Raw genomic sequence first — 21,567 nt, 5'->3', positions numbered from 1 at the left:
TCTGATTTTGTATTAATGGTATTAAAAGGATGCTCACAACAAGGTGATCACCAACCAAGGGTTCAAAGGAGCGCGAGGCACAAATGGAATAAACACTCAAAGCCTTGTGCGTTGAAGGGAATCTTCACTCTTATGACAGTATTTTAATCATCAAATGCTTTTATTTGGTTTTATTAGTTTATTTTAGCTACTCATGAGCATTATTTGCACGCCTTTTTATTTCTCATTTTGTATCAGTTTTAATTAACTTTATACAATAAAGCTGAAGGAAGGGTCCACTCTGCAACTAAGTTTATCCTTTTTTAACCTTTGTTTCAATCGTGGACGAGTTTGGGCATTCTGAACTTTCACAAACTGAACATTTGCCTTTAAAAAAAAAAAAAAAAAAAAAATAGACCTTAAAGTCGAGTCTTTTTTACAAGAATACGTAGAGCACTGGAGAAGCCAAACATACTTCTCGTTGTTGAATCTTAATATCAGATGCTCGGTGTCTGTCGATTGCAGTGGGAGAGAATGCAACATTTAAAGTGGATTCATCAGACCATCTTCCACTGGTCCTGACCAGGTCCAGAGGTCTGCGGCAGGATCAGTACCAGCAGAATCCCTCGGTGCTGGGGCTGCAGGTCTTGGTTATGTACGGTTTTATTAACATTCATGGGTGAGTAGACGCTAGAAGCGTCAGTGTTAGAATCTGGGTTCTCTGGTTGGCACAGGTAGGTACTTGTGTCAAGCAGGGAACCTTTCCTCTAGTCAGGGTAGGGGGGTACACTCCAATAATAACACCTGCTCACCCTCTAGGTAGCTTGGCGCGAGCAGACAAGGCCTATCTCAGAGCGTTCAGGTTAAGCACTTGTGAACACACACACAGTACTCAGTGACAACCCCACAAATGGACTCCACACTGGGATATAGAAAAATAATACTTTATATATATAGTTTAGGCTTAGCACAAGACCAGATAACGTTTAGACGGCCCACAATACTTATTACACAAAGAGTTCTTGGTTTTAGCGTAGTTTCAAAGTTCTGTGCGCTTCGTTCCTGTCCATACGCGGTAAAAACTGCTTGGGAACGGGTCTCACACACACTGTAGGCGCTTCGGGATGAAGCGTTCACCCTACGGGGCCAACAGGCACAGTACCTTTACTTGGTGAGTTCGTCCCAGATGCTGCGCTGGCATCAAGCACGATGTACGGTGCGTTGTCCTCCTGGTGCGATGCATACTACGGTACGTTAGACCTTTGGCGTGCAGGGCTTCAGGGGACGGTGCGTAGGTACGGTGCGTTCAAAGTTCGTTGCGGCGTTCGTGCCGTACCATGAGATCGGCAATCTTGATTCGAAGCGCTGGATACAAGCGAACAGTACGCTCCGCACAGGGGAGACGTACGCAACTACCGTAGGCACCGCAGCCTTTCCAAAGCAGGGGAAAGGAGCGTACGCCGGCAGTATGGTTCATAGGGGATAGTAGCAAGTACGGTTCGAGTCCTTCCGTTACGGTGCGAGCTACGGCTCATAGGGGTCTGTTAGTCGCGTTGCTCAGGCCAGACGATACCTTCCTTTGCGGTGCGAGCTACGGCTCGTAGAGGGGCCTTAGTCACGTTGTTCGGGCCGGACAGCGGGATACCAGCTTTCAGGGGGTACGCTGCGATCAGCGAGACGTACACAGCAGTTCGAGTCGAAGATGCGGGGAAAACGGTTCGTTTTCCAAGGCGATCCCACGGCGGTGAAGTCCACTGGTCCTGGGACTTCGTTCAGGGGGCAAGCTCACTCAAAAGCCCTTGGAGATCTCTCAGCACAAGTCAAATAAAAGTTCCTTGAGTCTTTTCTTCCTCTTCTTCAGCAGCAAGGCAACCACTGCAGGCCAATCCCCCAGGTCAGGGACAGTACTCCTCCATGCAGCTTTTCCAGTTCCTTCAGGTCGGACAGAGGTTTCTTCTTGGCAGGACAGGATCTAGTTTCTTAGGAGCGGGGCTCCTACATTTATACCACAAATCCTTTGTTCTCTCAGGCCAGGGGGGCCCTTGCCTAGTTCAGTCCGGTTCTGGAGTACTTTGTTGATGCGATGCAGGCTTCTTCTTTCAGGGTGCAGGGCAGAGCCATCAGACGCTCCACAGGGGGCGGAACCAGCATTGTGGTGGCAGAGCACAGCCCTATTCAGAGTCCAGGTGTACTCCTCCCACCCATCTACAGGTCAATCTTTATATTCACCACCAGGCTACCTAGCCCTGCCCATCTGGGTTTCCCCAGCCCTGTCACTCACACAAGCCAGACAGCAGATACACATCACGCAGAGGCGGGCTGAAATGGTTAGGCAAGCAAAGGCCAACTTTCTAAAAGTGGCATTTGCAAACGCAGAATATTAAAATAAACCTTACGAAAAGATGTACCTTATTATTCTGATTTCAGGCATACTAAACTCGATTTTGTACCATGTTCCCTGGGTCTGTTAGGATCATAGGATGTAACAATCTTAACAGCCCATTCTGGCCTATGAGAACAGGGTAGCCTTACAATAGTGAAAAACGAAAATGGCTGTAATTCACTATTAGGACATGCCACACACATCAGGGCTTGTCCTACCTTATGCTACAATGCACCCTGCCCTTGGGCCTACCATAGGGGTGACTAACATGAAGTTAAGGGAAGGTTTAGGGACTGGCAAGTGGGTGCACTTGCCAGTCAGCATGTCAGTACCAGACTGCACGCAGGTTCTGCAATGGCAGACCTAGACACATTTTACCAGGCCGCTTCTGTGGGTGGCACAACCAGTGCTGCAAGCCCACTGGCGGCATTTGTATTTACACGCCCTGGCACTCCTGGTGCACTTAACTGGGGTCTGATAGTAAACCAAATAAGCCAATCATGGAATCCAACCAACATATACATTTTCAATTGGGAGAGCATATGCACTTTAGCACTGAACAGCTGTGGTAAAGTGCCCAGAGTCATAAAACAGCCAACAACAGGTCAGAAAAAATGCAGGAGGAAGGCAAAAAGTTTAGGGATGACCCTGCAAAAAGGGCCAAGTCCAACAGTCAGGAAACCTGCATCCTTTGGAGATAAACCTGGGGATCCGGCTGAAGCAGCTTTTACAGATGTTTTTAAGCTGCCGATCTATCTTCAGATGTTAATGGCTCCTCGGCAGAAGGGGTGTCCTCAATACGTGAAGTCACCCCAGAGGAACCATTCTGGTCAAGGGGGCAATAATAAATGGGGTAAAAATATCAAGAGTGGTTCATTGTTAAGGCAATTCTGCTTTTTATGGACTTGGTTGTACTGAGCTACTTGAGGGATATCTTTCAGCCGGTCGAGCTGTGTTATTATATGGTGTCACCTATGTCCGGGGATGTGTACATTGGACATGGCTAGATCACAAAAGTACACCCACACAGTAACAAAAACTGTGATACTGGGAGGGGGGGAGCATCAGACAAGCAGGGTTCTTGGTGCAACCGCCATCGACTCGCGCAGCCACCATGTTGTGTTACTCTTTCAATGGTTCACAACCCAAGGGCCTACTGATGCTCCGCGACGGCTCGCGGATTTAAACAGCTGCCGAGTACGTGGCATTGGGAGGACAGGAGCCACACCTGCCAATAAAAAAGTAAGCAGGGAGGGTCCTTCACGAGCAAAGTGCTTTCAGGCATAGTCCGCTAACAAAAGTCACAGACTCGGCACGAGCCTGTGGAATTAAACAGCTGCTGCTACACATGTTGGAAGGACAAGAGCCGAGCCAGACAATCAAGACATCTAGATTTAATTTAACAATATTTGCCAAACCAGGTATAAGCAGTCCTTAGTGCCCCTTAGACTGAATGTGAACTCTTTCCCTGTAGTTATGTTGTGCAGGTCTTTCATCAGTTATTCCACTGCATGCTTGCTACTAATGAATGAATGTTTTCCCCCCTAGAAATTGCCTTTCATACCAAAATTTGGTCTGAAACAGCTTGTCTTCTGTAGTCAGAGAAATGAACAAAGCGGAAAGCCTCTTTTGGAGTACTCACACACCTCCTCCACCCTGTGGTCGTGTACACTCCTCCACCCTGTGGTCGTGTACACGACCTCCACCCTGCGGTGTCGCGCGCACACCTCCACCCTGCGGTGTCGCGCGCACACCTCCACCCTGCGGTGTCGCGCGCACACCTCCACCCTGCGGTGTCGCGCGCACACCTCCACCCTGCGGTGTCGCGCGCACACCTCCACCCTGCGGTGTCGCGCGCACACCTCCACCCTGCGGTGTCGCGCGCACACCTCCACCCTGCGGTGTCGCGCGCACACCTCCACCCTGCGGTGTCGCGCGCACACCTCCACCCTGCGGTCACGCGCACACACCTCCACCCTGCGGTCACGCGCGCACACACCTCCACCCTGCGGTCACGCGCGCACACACCTCCACCCTGCGGTCACGCGCGCACACACCTCCACCCTGCGGTCACGCGCGCACACACCTCCACCCTGCGGTCACGCGCGCACACACCTCCACCCTGCGGTCACGCGCGCACACACCTCCACCCTGCGGTCACGCGCGCACACACCTCCACCCTGCGGTCACGCGCGCGCACACACCTCCACCCTGCGGTCACGCGCGCACACACCTCCACCCTGCGGTCACGCGCGCACACACCTCCACCCTGCGGTCACGCGCGCACACACCTCCACCCTGCGGTCACGCGCGCACACACCTCCACCCTGCGGTCACGCGCGCACACACCTCCACCCTGCGGTCACGCGCGCACACACCTCCACCCTGCGGTCACGCGCGCACACCCCTCCACCCTGAGGTCACGCGCGCACACCCCTCCACCCTGAGGTCACGCGCGCACACCCCTCCACCCTGAGGTCACGCGCGCACACCCCTCCACCCTGAGGTCGCGCGCGCACACCCCTCAACCCTGCGGTCGCGCGCGCACACCCCTCAACCCTGCGGTCGCGCGCGCACACCCCTCAACCCTGCGGTCGCGCGCGCGCACACCCCTCAACCCTGCGGTCGCGCGCGCGCACACCCCTCAACCCTGCGGTCGCGCGCGCGCACACCCCTCAACCCTGCGGTCGCGCGCGCGCACACCCCTCCACCCTGCGGTCGCGCGCGCGCACACCCCTCCACCCTGCGGTCGCGCGCGCGCACACCCCTCCACCCTGAGGTCACGCGCGCGCACACCCCTCCACCCGGAGGTCACGCGCGCGCGCACACACACCCCTCTACCCGGAGGTCACGCGCGCGCGCACACACACCCCTCTACCCGGAGGTCACGCGCGCGCGCACACCCCTCCACCCGGAGGTCACGCGCGCGCGCGCGCACACCCCTCCGCCCTGAGGTCACGCGCGCGCGCGCACACCCCTCCGCCCTGAGGTCACGCGCGCGCGCGCACACCCCTCCGCCCTGAGGTCACGCGCGCGCACACCCCTCCGCCCTGAGGTCACGCGCGCACACCCCTCCGCCCTGAGGTCACGCGCGCGCGCGCACACCCCTCCGCCCTGAGGTCACGCGCGCGCGCGCGCACACACCCCTCTGCCCTGAGGTCACGCGCGCGCGCGCACCCCTCCGCCCTGAGGTCACGCGCGCGCGCGCACCCCTCCGCCCTGAGGTCACGCGCGCGCGCGCACCCCTCCGCCCTGAGGTCACGCGCGCGCGCGCACCCCTCCGCCCTGAGGTCACGCGCGCGCGCACACCCCTCCACCCTGAGGTCACGCGCGCGCGCACACCCCTCCACCCTGAGGTCACGCGCGCGCGCACACCCCTCCACCCTGAGGTCACGCGCGCGCGCACACCCCTCCACCCTGAGGTCACGTGCGCGCACACACCTCCACCCTGAGGTCACGTACCTACACCCCTCCACCCTGAGGTCACGTACCTACACCCCTCCACCCTGAGGTCACGTACCTACACCCCTCCACCCTGAGGTCACGTACCTACACCCCTCCACCCTGAGGTCACGTACCTACACCCCTCCACCCTGAGGTCACGTACCTACACCCCTCCACCCTGCGGTCACGTACCTACACCCCTCCACCCTGCGGTCACGCGCACACCTCCACCCTGCGGTCACGCGCACACCTCCACCCTGCGGTCACGCGCACCCCTCCACCCTGCGGTCACGCGCACCCCTCCACCCTGCGGTCACGCGCACCCCTCCACCCTGCGGTCACGCGCACCCCTCCACCCTGCGGTCACGCGCACCCCTCCACCCTGCGGTCACGCGCACCCCTCCACCCTGCGGTCACGCGCACACCTCCACCCTGCGGTCACGCGCACACCTCCACCCTGCGGTCACGCGCACACCTCCACCCTGCGGTCACGCGCACACCTCCACCCTGCGGTCACGCGCACACCTCCACCCTGCGGTCACGCGCACACCTCCACCCTGCGGTCACGCGCACACCTCCACCCTGCGGTCACGCGCACACCTCCACCCTGAGGTCACGCGCACACCTCCACCCTGAGGTCACGCGCACACCTCCACCCTGAGGTCACGCGCACACCTCCACCCTGAGGTCACGCGCACACCTCCACCCTGAGGTCACGCGCACACCTCCACCCTGAGGTCACGCGCACACCTCCACCCTGAGGTCACGCGCACACCTCCACCCTGAGGTCACGCGCACACCTCCACCCTGAGGTCACGCGCACCCCTCCACCCTGAGGTCACGCGCACCCCTCCACCCTGAGGTCACGTACCTACACCCCTCCACCCTGAGGTCACGTACCTACACCCCTCCACCCTGAGGTCACGTACCTACACCCCTCCACCCTGAGGTCAGGTACCTACACCCCTCCACCCTGAGGTCAGGTACCTACACCCCTCCACCCTGAGGTCAGGTACCTACACCCCTCCACCCTGAGGTCAGGTACCTACACCCCTCCACCCGGAGGTCAGGTACCTACACCCCTCCACCCTGAGGTCAGGTACCTACACCCCTCCACCCTGAGGTCAGGTACCTACACGCCTCCAACCTGAGGTCACGTACCTACACCCCTCCAACCTGAGGTCACGTACGCACACACCTCCACCCTGAGGTCACGTACGCACACACCTCCACCCTGAGGTCACGTACGCACACACCTCCACCCTGAGGTCACGTACGCACACACCTCCACCCTGAGGTCACGCACACACCTCCACCCTGAGGTCACGCACACACCTCCACCCTGAGGTCACGCACACACCTCCACCCTGAGGTCACGCACACACCTCCACCCTGAGGTCACGCACACACCTCCACCCTGAGGTCACGCACACACCTCCACCCTGAGGTCATGTAGGTGAGCACTTTATCACAGCCAACCATACGCACTTAAGTTTCCATCCACTCACACTCTGATAACGGTTTTATGAGCATCGCTTCATAACCCCCCACGCTGCCGCGTCATCAGGCGCAGAATGGCCACAGGACAGTGCGGATCGTTAGATTCAAACCATGTGTCATCACTCACTCTATGGATGACCCTGGACTCCCTGGGAGGGCAGCACTGGGTGCAAAGGTCACTCACTCGGTGGAGGACCCTGGACTCCCTGGAAGGGCCGTAGTGGGTGCAAAGGTCACTCACTCGGTGGAGGATCCTGGACTCCCTGGGAGGGCAGCACTGGGTGCAAAGGTCACTCACTCGGTGAAGGACCCTGGACTCCCTGGGAGGGCAGCACTGGGTGCAAAGGTCACTCACTCGGTGAAGGACCCTGGACTCCCTGAGAGGGCAGCAGTAGGTGCAAAGGTCACTCACTCGGTGGAGGACCCTGTCCTGGACTCCCTGGGAAGGCAGCACTGGGTGCAAAGGTCACTCACTCGGTGGAGGACCCTGGACTCCCTGGGAGGGCAGCACTGGGTGCAAAGGTCACTCACTCGGTGGAGGACCCTGGACTCCCTGGGAGGGCAGCACTGGGTGCAAAGGTCACTCACTCGGTGGAGGACCCTGGACTCCCTGGGAGGGCAGCAGTGTGTGTAAGGTCAGTCACTCTGGGTGGGGAGTCGGCCCTGTGCTTGAAGCATGCGTGGGGTTGGTGCAGCTTCTGACCATAAAAGTTTACAGCTCTCAACCTTTGTGTCACAAAAGGACGCCGAGCTTGAAAGGTAGCAGCTGAGGAGGAGAAGTGTGGCGTGAAGGCTGAACTCTGCGTCGGTTGAAGAGGTCAGGCACTTGAAGCAGGAGTGCTACAGGCAGCCCAGGTATGCATAGGCGGCAGACACCCCGCTACCTATGCATCAACACACGCTTAGGGTGGTCTAGGGTTCGTCTCTAGCTCACGGCTGAGTGGCTTCCCAGCTCCTGCGCGCACGACGAGTTCTCGCCTCTGGTCTTTCGCCCGGCCTCTCTGTTCTACCGTGTCAACCGACCCAGGTTAGACCGACTGGATTTACCAATGCTTGTTCTACAAGATATGGTCCAATTAGTGCTGAATAAGACACCACCAGGTGGAGGCTGTGCTGCCCCCATGGGAGTGTGGGCAGATGAATGAATCACACCTACACTGGCAGGTATTGCTTCCTGCAGATGGGACTGAGATGCAGAAATCATTCATTCGAGGCTGGGAGTTATCCCCTCACTGGCGTCTGCACCAGGCGCGCAACACCCATTGGGCTCACCGGGCTTCAGCCCAACCCCCCCCCCCCCCCCCCCCCACCCCCCTCATGTGTGTCAGCCCGGCTGAGACAACCGCGCCGGCTGGCGTCCGTCTATTTGCAGCCGGACCCGAGTACTTCAAGGTCTTTAAAAGCACATTTACTCGTTAATGAGGCTTTTGTTGTGTTTTTACCCCTTCTAACTGCCACTCTGCCTATGGCTGGAAGACTTAGCCCCCACCCGAAATCTTTTTCAGCCCGCCTCCCGACCCCCACCCCCCCCGAAAGTTGGCTCTAGTTGCCCGCCTGGTCTGCACAGTCACTCACTCCCATCACCAGTTACGACTGAACTGGCGCACGATAGACCCGGGAGCAAGGTTCAAATCTCCAACTCACAGAACCGCCGCTCCTCGACCTTCCATGTGATAACAACACGAGTTCGTTCATTGTGGAAGCATCGTCTGCAGATCAATCAGTACTTGTAAAGCGCGGCGAATCACACCCGAGGATATCCAGGCGCTGGGTCCGAGCGCACCGAGGTCCACGTGCCTCGTTATCAGGGCAGAGCGGCAGGAACGGCCTCACTTTGTGTCCTAACATGATTGGACCCACAGCCTCCATCATTCTGGCGACCCGGCCTCACCACAAACTCTTACAAGAGACTTTACGGTTTACACTAAGAGAACCAATCACCTTCCCCCTCTTCCGGGGTCGTTCAGGCCACTGGCACCGCAGCTCACAAGATGGACCTGGTAACTTACTGTGACACACCAGGGATAACTAGAAAGGAGATTTCGTAAACTAACCTATTCGGGTAATTAAGTAACGATGCTAATGACCATAAACCGACTTTTCACGGACGTGCAGAGAGACGCGAAGAGCTTTAAATACTACAGTTCATACAGAGGCCTCATGCACTGGTTCTAAAGCTGCAGACAGCGCTGCGCAGCAGCCGCCTGCACACTGAGCTACAGCGCAGGCTTAACAGGGCAGAGGAGCTATTCAAGCGCTGTGAAGTCTGGATGCAAAGACGCGTCACAGTTTTACACCGCAGAGCACGAACGCACGGCTTCACAGCGTGCTCAGTACTGTCCGTGTACAGCGCTTCGTAGCACTGGTGTCGCCTCCAAGCACAGCCCGGGGTGCTCTAGATACAGGCCCCTCTGCTTCCAATGCAGGGTTAGCAGGCAATATATTTACACTGTGACCTGTATGGGAAGCGCTGGGAGTCACGTGGGAGGGCTGGGGGCTGCTGCCATCAGGCCGCAGAGCACCTAGCGCTGTGAGAAGGCTTCTCAGTGATAGATGGTTAAATACAGCGCCAAGCTTCAGTAGCACTTGTCCTTGCTTCCATGCCACCTTTTGGTGGTCTTCAAGGCTGAAGCATTGGGTGTCGGCTCCTAGGACGTGCTGTATGTCCAGGCCAGCATTCTCCCCAGCAGCTCCGCACTCCGCACAGGCTCATCTCTGCTCAGAGCCTCCTCCTGTCTTGCCTGGATCTTGCCAGGGTTCGCGCCAGCTGCTCGTCGCTGCTCAGGCGATTGCGCTCCAGCCTGGTGTCTCACTGTAATTCTCCCGGTTTCTAACATTTACCGTTCCCCTGGCTATATTGCTGTCCGTTTCATTTTTCAGGTGTATTCCCTCCTATTGTGCAGTTGCTAGTTCCTTCCTTTACAGGCGATTCCCCCGTTCTTGCTCGCTGTCTTTCCCGCCGCTGCGGCCCCGTCCCCCAACACAGTCACCGCTCCCACCTCCCCTACTTAATAGCAGCCGCTGGCGCGCCCAAGGCGAGCCCGTCTGCGCCCCGCGCCAGGAACCCTTGCTCTCTCAGGCCCCACCGCTACGACTCTGCCACCCTCCACGCACTCAATCCTGGAAGACACTCCGACTGCGTCAGAACCTCGCCGATCACCACCCACAGACAATTCTCACGCAGATCCTTCACCACAGACAATACCCTCACTACCGCCAAAGGCCCGCCTGCCGCACACACCACTAACACCCTGTAATGCATCCTCCTCAACGTGCGCTCCCTGCACCGACACGCCACAGAGATCTGGGACCTGATCAACACCCTCTCGCCCGATGTTGCATTCTTCACGGAAACCAGGATCAACGCCACCTCCAGCCTGACATCACCACGGCCATCCCTGACCGCTACAAGATCCAGAGAAAGGACTGCCCCCACCGCCCAAGAGGAGGACTCGCCATCGCACACAAGACCCCCCTTCGACTCTCCACTTACAGCATCAGTGACCCCCACTCAAACACAGAACACCTTCACTTCCAGATCCAGACCAGCCCCAGGACCATGCTACGCGGCACCCACATTTACAGACGCCTAGAGAAAACCTGGCAAAACCAGAAAAGCACGGAACAACCACAGGAACGCACTAAAGGAATACCACCAGCGCATAAGAGACACCAAACGGACCTTCATAAGGGACAAGGTAAAGACCGACGCCAAGGAACTGTTCAAAGTCATACAGCAGTTCACTAAACCCCCCCCCATCAAGGCCACCAACGTCACACCTTCCCAGGAACTCTGCGACAAACTCAGCTCATACTTCCATCTGAAAATCAAGACCCTCTATGACAGTTTCAGCAAACGGACGCCGGACAACCCCCACCCCCTCCCCCCCAACGCCGTCGACAAACCAACCATCATGACCTGGGATCCTGCCACAGTCGAACACATCACCGCCACCATGAAGAAAATCCACTCGGGAGCCCCAACAGACCACTGCTCACCGCACATATTCCACAGAGCCGCCGCCATCACACCCGTACTTGGCGGACCATCAACGCCTCCTTCATGTCCGGCATCTTCCCTAACTGGAAGCGGGCGGAGGTTAAACCCTTCCTCAAGAAACCCACGGCCGGCCCAACCGACCTGAAGAACTACCGGCCCATCTCTCTCCTCCCTTTCGCCGCCAAAGTCACCGAGAGACTTGTGAACGCCCAGCTGACCACCTTCATCGAAGAGAACTCCATCCTAGAAGCCCCCAGTCTGGATTCTGCAGCAACTACAGCACCGAAACAGCCCTCCTCGCCGACGCCAACAACATCGGCATGCTACTCGACCAGGGACACACCGCGGCCCTAATCCTTCTAGACCTCTCGGCAGCCTTCGACAGTCTCTCGCAGCACTCTCACAGCCAGACTGCACGACGCAGGGATACAGGGAACAGCCCTAGACTGGATCTGCTCCTTTCTCTCTGGCAGAACCCAGAGGATCAGACTCCCTCCCCCCTTCCTCTCCGAACCCACCAACATCACCTGCGGAGTACCCCAAGGATCATCGCTCAGCTCAACGCTCTTCAACCTTTACATGGCCCCCCTTGCTGCCATCGTGTGACAGCAGGGGCTCAGCACTGTATCCTACGTAGACGACACCCAGCTCATTCTCTCACTCACGAAGGACCCCGAAGACACCAGACTCTGCTTCCAGGAAGGAATAAGGAACGTGGCAGCCTGGATGAAAGACAGCTGCTTGAAGTTCAATTCAGAAGACGGAGATCCTCATCCTCGGACCCTGCACCTCCGCCTGGGACAACACCTGGTGGCCCCCCACCCTCGGGAATCCACCCACTCCTACGGACCACGCACGAAACCTCGGCATCATCCTAGACTCCTCCGTCTCCATGAACCGCATATCAATGCAGTCGCCTCCACCAGCTACAACTGCACGCGCATCCTCCGCGGTACCTTCAAATGGATCCCCCCCCCGACTGCAGAAAAACAGTCACCCACACGCACATTACCAGCAGACTTGACTATGGCAACGCCCTCTACGCCGGAATCAACAGAGCTCTACTACACAGACTTCAGACCATCCAGAACGCCGCTGCCAGACTCGTCCTCGGAACGCCTCGTCACAAACACATGATCCAACACCTACGAGACATCCATTGGCTCTCCATCGAGAAGAGGGTCACCTTCAAACTCCTCACCCATGCCTACAAATCCCTCAACAACATCGTACCTAAATACCTCAACGAGAGATTACCCAAGAGGAACCTCCACTCCGCCGACCTCGCCCTGGCCAAAGTCCCCCGCATCCGCAGAAACAGAAGAGGCGGGAGAGCGTTCTCCTTCATCGCAGCCAAGACCTGGAACGAGCTCCCAGTTAACATCAGACGCTTCCTGACCCTGCACACCTTCAGGAAGGACCTCAAGACCTGGCTCCTAGACTGATCCGGAGCTGACCCCCCCGCCCCCTAGTGCCTTGAGACCCTCGCGGGTGAGTAGTGCGCTTTATAAACCCCCGATTGATTGATTGATGTTAAAGGGGTGGAGGGGCTTACTGCCCCACAGGAGTACGTCAGAAGAGTCTGAAACGTCTTCTGTAACTGACGGCAGGGGTAAGGAGAGGTCATCTGTGATCGCTGGCCGGAGTAAGAAAGACAGCTGGAAGCCTCTACTTGCACCACGGAGTAACTAAATATCCTCGGTCACCGATGGCCGGAGTAAGGAAGTGTCCAGTCACTGATGGCCAGAGTAAGGAAGTTTCCAGTCACTGATGGCCAGAGTAAGGAAGTGTCCAGTCACTGATGGCCAGAGTAAGGAAGTGTCCAGTCACTGATGGCCAGAGTAAGGAAGTGTCCAGTCACTGATGGCCAGAGTAAGGAAGTGTCCAGTCACTGATGGCCAGAGTAAGGAAGTTTCCAGTCACTGATGGCCAGAGTAAGGAAGTTTCCAGTCACTGATGGCCAGAGTAAGGAAGTTTCCAGTCACTGATGGCCAGAGTAAGGAAGTGTCCAGTCACTGATGGCCAGAGTAAGGAAGTGTCCAGTCACTGATGGCCAGAGTAAGGAAGTGTCCAGTCACTGATGGCCAGAGTAAGGAAGTGTCCAGTCACTGATGGCCAGAGTAAGGAAGTGTCCAGTCACTGATGGCCAGAGTAAGGAAGTGTCCAGTCACTGATGGCCAGAGTAAGGAAGTGTCCAGTCACTGATGGCCAGAGTAAGGAAGTGTCCAGTCACTGATGGCCAGAGTAAGGAAGTGTCCAGTCACTGATGGCCAGAGTAAGGAAGTGTCCAGTCACTGATGGCCAGAGTAAGGAAGTGTCCAGTCACCGATGGCCAGAGTAAGGAGGCGTCCAGTCACCGATGGCCAGAGTAAGGAGGCGTCCAGTCACCGATGGCCAGAGTAAGGAGGCGTCAAGTCACCGATGGCCAGAGTAAGGAGGCGTCAAGTCACCGATGGCCAGAGTAAGGAGGCGTCAAGTTACCGATGGCCGGAGTAAGGAAGTGTCCAGTCACCGATGGCCAGAGTAAGGAAGTGTCCAGTCACCAATGGCCTGAGTAAGGAGGTGTCCAGTCACCGATGGCCGGAGTAAGGAGGTGTCCAGTCACCGATGGCCGGAGTAAGGAGGTGTCCAGTCACCGATGGCCGGAGTAAGGAGGTGTCCAGTCACCGATGGCCGGAGTAAGGAGGTGTCCAGTCACCGATGGCCGGAGTAAGGAGGTGTCCAGTCACCGATGGCCGGAGTAAGGAGGTGTCCAGTCACCGATGGCCGGAGTAAGGAGGTGTCCAGTCACCGATGGCCGGAGTAAGGAGGTGTCCAGTCACCGATGGCCGGAGTAAGGAGGTGTCCAGTCACCGATGGCCGGAGTAAGGAGGTGTCCAGTCACCGATGGCCGGAGTAAGGAGGTGTCCAGTCACCGATGGCCGGAGTAAGGAGGTGTCCAGTCACCGATGGCCGGAGTAAGGAGGTGTCCAGTCACCGATGGCCGGAGTAAGGAGGTGTCCAGTCACCGATGGCCGGAGTAAGGAGGTGTCCAGTCACCGATGGCCGGAGTAAGGAGGTGTCCAGTCACCGATGGCCGGAGTAAGGAGGTGTCCAGTCACCGATGGCCGGAGTAAGGAGGTGTCCAGTCACCGATGGCCGGAGTAAGGAGGTGTCCAGTCACCGATGGCCGGAGTAAGGAGGTGTCCAGTCACCAATGGCCGGAGTAAGGAGGTGTCAAGTTACCAATGGCCAGAGTAAGGAAGTGTCCAGTCAACGATGGCCAGAGTAAGGAGGTGTCAAGTTACCAATGGCCGGAGTAAGGAGGTGTCAAGTTACCGATGGCCAGAGTAAGGAAGTGTCCAATCAACGATGGCCAGAGTAAGGAGGTGTCCAGTCACCGATGGCCAGAGTAAGGAAGTGTCCAGTCACCGATGGCCGGAGTAAGGAAGTGTCCAGTCACCGATGGCCGGAGTAAGGAAGTGTCCAGTCACTTACGGCCAGAGTAAGTAGGTGTCCAGTCACCAATGGCCGGATTAAGGAACATACAGAGAAGCTCTTAATACCCTGCTCCCCTCTCCAGCCTATGGTGGGCTGTTGCCTGACATGCCCAACACCCGAGATGCATGCCAACTGCCGATGCACTACAGATAGATGCAAGGTGTTGAACAGTTACACACCTGTAACAATTCTTCAGCCTCTGAGAGGCGCTCACACATGTGAAGGGCGCAGAAGAGCGGCCCCTGGGTGTTTCCAATGATAACACAAGGGTCTGACTTCAGAGACGAGCTCCAGTTTATATCGCTTGTTTTGTTGTTCGAACTTTAGTAGTATTTCTGGATCTGACCACTAAGTGGCAGCAAAACGCAACACAAGTGGAATTAAAACAGCAACGCAGCTAAGTCACACAGCGCCGGGACGTTTTCGAGTGCTGTGCGCTGTATAAATTAAAGATAACAAAACACAGGCCTGTGAATTGGTTTCGAAATGTCCACCTCATTAGTAAAAGGGCAGAGGTCACATCCTTTTCTATTTGTACTAACTGCAGCTGAATCCTCCCTAAATTCTCCCATGTTCGAAGCAGTGGCGGCTCGAGCCTGGGCGGGCGGGCTCCGCCTTTCTTCTTTCGTGAGGCATGCGAGTGTAATGACTGTTCACATCATGCCAACAACACAAGATCTGTGCCTTGGGGCCTGGCTGCCTTATCTCGCTTCACTCACCCGCAGTGTCCAGAGGCACGGGCGCCCTTCACGATGCCCCACGCACGGGCATTAATGGCGGCTCTTGGCCCGATCGCGGCATTACACCGGGTTGACCATCAAGCCCTGTTTGTTGTGCCGCTGCTAACAACCGCATGCGCAGGTACAAGGAAGAACGGGTTTTTCGTAGTCAGAGGTTATATCTAAGGTCCAAACACTCACAATCCAGATATATTCAAGTTTCTAACTCCGCCTCCGGGCCATCTCGGACTCTTCCCTCAGACCACGCGGGAATCTGAGAAAAGAACACTGTACTTACCGACAACACTGCAAGCAGGGCACACTCCCCAGGCCTGAGGACACGTGGATACAACAGTCCTCTGTTTATGGATAACGACCTGCCCCCCTGTGCTCTGAGGGCAGAGGGGCTGTCTTCACACGTCCATCCCTCAGGAGCCAACAACAATGCAAGCAGGGCACACTCCCCAGGCCTGAGGACACGTGGATACAACAGTCCTCTGTTTCTGTACAAGGACCTGCCCCCTGAGGGCAGAGAGGCTGTCTCCACACGTCCATCCCACAGGAGATGGGCACCACCAGCTGTAAATGAAGTAGGCGCAACAGAACTCTGCCTGGCAGTAGGCATGTGTAGTAACTTGGTTAGGTTATTTAATGTTATGAGGTTAATATCAACGCACATGTTGGGTAGGTTTCTTTAACTAGCTAACGTGTTGCTTAGTTACAGTAGAATGTGTTGGTTTCCTCTTGAGATTGGAGTCTGTTGGAGCTGGCTGCTTCCAGGCTGGCTCCTCATCCTTGTAACCAATAAACGAAACTACTCAAGACAATTTCAGCCTCCTGCTTCATTACTACATTTTACTGGCGACGAGCTGGGTTACAAGGACAACCCTGCGTGCATCATTCGCTCACAATTCTTCAATCAACCAACATCTTCGTGCTTTATCCTGCACATCTGCCTACAGAATCTGCAATCTCGTGGAAGAAATGCCTTATTGAACTCTCACACGCAATACATCGTTGCTGCCTCTGTACTATTCAACGTGAATAAGTCTCAATTCTGCTTCATTACTACAGCATTAAAGGTGGCATCTCCGACAACTGCAGCGTCTTCACCGTCCCGCACCCAAACCTCCGAGCCATTTCTCTCCAAGCCAGGGAGGAATGGGAAATCCTTCACTCCAGAGTGCCGAAGAGTGGCTGAAACGCAGGGAGCCATGAACGCGTTGGGTCTGGGCAGTGTGATGTTTCTCAGTGCGGGGCGACGGTCCAGTCCCCCTCCGCACTGAGCGCACGTTTAGACGTTGCGCATGACGTAATGCGCATGTATAAATAAAGAGGCGGGGCCCCGCGGCGGCAGTCGGGACCGCGCAGGTGAACTAAGCATTTTGTCTCGCGCGCATTATTCTCGCCCGCAGCGTGCACATGGGCCCTGCATGCTAGGCCATTACAGGCAGGAGCCTTCTCAGTGGCTGCTTATCTCAGCACAACTCTTCTGGAAGGATCCAGGGCCACTGGTGGTGGTGGTAGGGGGGTGCTGCTGACAGCGAAGAGTCTCCCGTAGCAGAAAAAGGCTTTCTGTACGGAGGTCTGCAATCTTTCTGTGTCTTTCTTCTTACCAACCAACTTTGGCTCAGAAGCCATCTTCTCGACAGCCATCTATCCGAGATACAAATACAGCATTAAATGACAATAAATCCAGGACTTCTCCCTCTCCCCTCCCCTCCGTAGCGCAGTCCGATGTGCAAGTCAGAGGCACAGAGAGACACTTCAGGGGTGCAGCCCTGGAGCAAAGTTTGTTAAATCTGCCAACATCTGCATTATTGGGTTTGACGCCCCATTTCACTCTTCCTTTCACTCCACAGTAGATATTGAAGGAACACTCAACTTGTACCAGACAAGCCAGTCCCATAGGCTCAACAAGGCACCAGGACTGGTCGAGTTCAATGCCAAAGCAAAGCTTCTTTCCTGGATAGTTCAGCATCTTGCGGTCAGGTGGCTACTAGGGTAAATTATCTCTCATAATACAATAGTTCCTCTGGTGGAGCCATCACTTCATCCCCTGCCGCTGGGAGCTTCCACGCCGAGGTCCAGCAAGCCTGGAAACAAGGGGGACATTCGGCTGGGGAGCAGGTTTTGGATCAAAGATTTTTTTAAATCACGGATGTGGTCAATTTGGGGATAGGCACAGACACTCCAGTCTCCACTGCACTGTGACAATGACCTAGAATTACAGGGAAGCCTGCTTTGTAGGGCTGAGAAAGTCAAGAGTCACAAGAGACAGGTCCTTCTACTGTCCAAGAATGTCAAAATTGTCCGGCTGCTCCATAATCAAACTCTAGTCTGTGTAGCTGGCATGAGGTAGTAGGAAGACACACGGGGAGAGAGACCAACATGGAGCAAAGAAAACGAGAGGGAGAGAAGACAGCTGGAACACACATCCACTCTCAGAATGCTTAAACAAAAAGAAAAATAGAACCTGAAAAAGTGAGCAGTCTTGAGAGAATGGTAATGCGTCCATGCTCCAGGTGTGTGGGACAAACACAAAAAGAGGATGGAAAGCCGCTAAAGTTGACAAATAAGAATTAAGCATTGAGAGTGACAATGAAGCAAACCTGTGGTAAGCAATGGGCGGGCTCTAAGCCCACTGTAAGATAACACGTCTAGCTACAGACAACACATGCTCTGCCTCAGGCAAGACCTAAAAATAGAAGGAGTTGCAGAGAGTGAGTGGACAAAGGAGTGACGAGTCAAGAGGGAGAGAGTAAGAGAAAGAACAAGAGGACAAAAGGGTGAGTGGGAATCAAGTGAGTATAAGAAGAAATACACAAACATAAAAATAGCAATGACCGGGACAGGGAAGGGTGAACGGTCGAAAGAGGTGGGCGGAGAGAGAAACAGTGGATCAAGAGAAGGAGTAAAGGGGGGTCAATAAAAACTAGGGGCGCACGTGGAGGCCTCCAGAAGCCACAACTCTGCCACGCTCCACTGGCATCTGTTTCCAGGTCACCACACCACAAAGCTCACTGGAAACCCATTGAATGCGAGGGAAACTGTGCTGTAATCCAAAAAGAAGGAATTAACACATACATGTATCAGCGATTCCACATGCAGTGTGTTTCATCATGAAACCACTGAACTCTACAAAACTTTTTCGAAAGCAAAAACTTGATATCTGTGTACTGTCCCCTTTCTGAGAGTTTCTTCTAGCGAGCGTAGAAGTGGAGGGGCGAAGCTGCCCAGAGGGCCCCTTCGAAGGGAGCCCAGTGCACTAAAACTAGAACTGCTGCCGCCCAACTCAGCCAAGCGCTGCGCGAGAGTGCACAGCACACCTGGGGCCTCGCCGGAAATGCCTTGAATGAAATTTATGCAGCGCACCATGCCCAAGGGGTGCCATGAGGCTTTGCAGCGGATGCCACAGTAAAGAGATACTTCTGTTGCTTGGCAGAGACTAAAATACATACTGAGGTCACGTTGCGCTACTCCCAGACACCATCAAAGCACACAATTACAGCACACCTGTACACACCCTTGCATCAGGTGAAAGCGTACCTTTGAACTTCTTTGGCAGTGCACCGTGACACTGTGCCAAAGATACTCATGTCATAACAGCCTGCAAGCGATAGGGTATGGGAAGGAAGGATAGCACAGCATTTGGTGCCCAGCAACAGGATCACCACCCCCCCATCCCCCGCCCACGAATAGACAGTGCTAGAAAAAGAATGGAAAAAAAAGCATAAAAACATGCAATTCCCAGCTTATGACCATTGGTCTTTGTGATGCCATCCAACCGTCGCCACAGGATGTCAGACCAAATCATGGCATAAACAGAATGGGTGGTGGGTATCCAACTAAATGGAGTCTTGCCTGGTTACTTCCAATGCAAGTACCAAGAAAAGATTTCCAACCAATGCCAAGACAAGACAAGGTTTGAGCCCTGCACACACGGTATCACCACAAAGGCAGCCCCCCCAGCGCAGCATGTAGCAATCAACGCATTATGCACAGCGTGTGATCGTCTCTGGAAATCTTTCTCTCCGGAAGTACAAATACCGCCTAAAGCCAGTGTACACTGCAAGTCTGCAGAAAGGATATGCCAGTAGTGACTGTATAACTCGAGATGGCCCATGCACATAAAATATGTATCTTCCGACAGATTATTGTCAATTGCTATAGGACTGGCGCGGAACATGTCAGCCTATTACACGGCAAAGTGGATTGTCTGGGCGAGCAGCATTCAGCCTGTACCAGAAGCCACAAGGGGCGGACGACCGGGTCTTGTTTATTGCTGCAAGATCGATTTCCTGGCATATAAAGCAGCGTGTTCGGATGTGAGGACCATCTGGTTGTATTGGAATGCGGCGGGTGGGAGGGGGAAGAGGCAAAGAGGTTACAGGAGACCGAGAAAGTGAAGAGCAATATATTTTAAACATAGGCCAAAGTTATTAATTTTCTCAGTTCTTCATGCTTAAGTGACAACTTAATTATATATAACAGGAAACACGCTGCCAAGCAGCGTTCACAAAAGCACAAAGTAAAAACACTAGCGCAGGTGAGGAAAGAAGACGGACGGCAGACAGATGGTGGGCAGGCCTGTTTGCAGCAAATAAAAAGGGAAGCTTCGCCAAAGACGAGCAGGAAACGAATTAAAAAAAAAGTGTCTTAAATCGAACAGATAAGCACCAAAGTGGAACAATACCAGTAGTTCCGTACTGCTCCGTGGGACGAAACAAATGACAACAAGGAGGGACAAAGAGCAAAGACTAACCACTAGCAAGCAAGTCTTTTTAAAGGACAAATGAAGCAACGCATAAAAAGACAATGGGCGGGCTGTAACTCCACAAAGTGTATACAACATGTCATGAAGAGACAGCACAAGTGCTGCCTAGGCCCGACCTAAAAAGTAGCACCTCAATCAGAGTGCGTTCAGTGGAAGGACTGCAATCAAGCTGAAGCAATCAGTACTTGGTCCATACTCAGGCTGAAAGACGAGAAAGTGTAGTCAGCACGCTCTACCAATGAGAAGGCAGCAAATAAGAGTGACAATGAGGCCAACAAATCTTAAGCAGTGGGTGGGCTGCAAGCCGCTTGTTGTATACAAAGCTCTCACAAACGAGAGCGCATGCTTTGTCACAGACGAGACCTAAAAAGGGCCTGTAACAGAGACCAGTGTGTGCGTCTCAGACATCCTCTCTGGTGAAATGAAAATAGAACGGACGCTGATTCGGTTCCCGTGGTGGCTTTCAAGCTGAAAACAGAAGAATCCTGTTGCTTATTCATTATTAGGATTTGTTTTTAGTTTGAATTTTTTTTTGTGTGTGTAACTTTCAGGATTCCACGAGACAAATTGGAACTATAATAGAGGCTGTCAGTTGTCAAAGATACCATAAGGGAGAAATTAAACCTGAACTCTTAGTAGACGAGATGAGAGCCTTACTGCTGATGGAGCACATCTGTATAGGGACAGAGCCTAGAGTCCCCACTGCAACTAGGAAGCGCTAGATAAATGCAGTTTAGTTACAACTAGTAGTTATAAATCTCTCCCAAAAAATAAAACCTGGCAGGCTCATTGGGCAAGAGATGGGTTTTCTGCTTTTGTCAAACCTAACACATTGTTCATCGATGCATTAAAGGTGGTACCTCATTCATAGACACACTCTTACACACACACAACGGGGCTTGAAGGGCATGTAAGTATGATGGTGAAGCTCCCAAGACAAGGTCTCCCAGGTTTAGACCAGCCCAGCCTAGCCCATTCAACGTATACCTTAAGCTCAATACATGGACATCAATATAAGAAGCAAGGAATGACAAGTCACCACTATGGTTCTCCACCCGGTCTTATATCCTACAAGGAGGAGACGAGAGGGCATAAAAAATACAGCACAGAATTTTCTGTCCCATCACAACGTAGAGTCATCCAGCGTCCCATGTGTGAGCAGTATTTGCAACTGTGACATTACTATGCTTAGGTAGTAACTGGTTTACTGTGGGACATGGGTGATTGATCGCAGCAGGCCCCACCTCCTGGACACCTCACGAGTGATTAGCTGTGCTCTACAAAC

At 54.6% G+C, this 21,567-nt stretch overlaps 1 protein-coding gene across 1 annotated transcript in view; it reads right to left on the bottom strand.

The window, feature by feature from the left end:
• The window catches only part of LOC146863457 (ATP-dependent RNA helicase homolog DQX1-like), a 322,272-nt gene that overhangs the window by 100,606 nt on the left and 200,099 nt on the right, over positions 1 to 21,567 (bottom strand). The window lies entirely within an intron of this gene.

Source organism: Triturus cristatus, chromosome 2_2 (assembly GCF_964204655.1).
Source record: "Triturus cristatus chromosome 2_2, aTriCri1.1, whole genome shotgun sequence".
Taxonomy (NCBI): Eukaryota; Metazoa; Chordata; class Amphibia; order Caudata; family Salamandridae; genus Triturus; species Triturus cristatus.
This window is presented reverse-complemented; position numbering and strand designations above follow the sequence as displayed.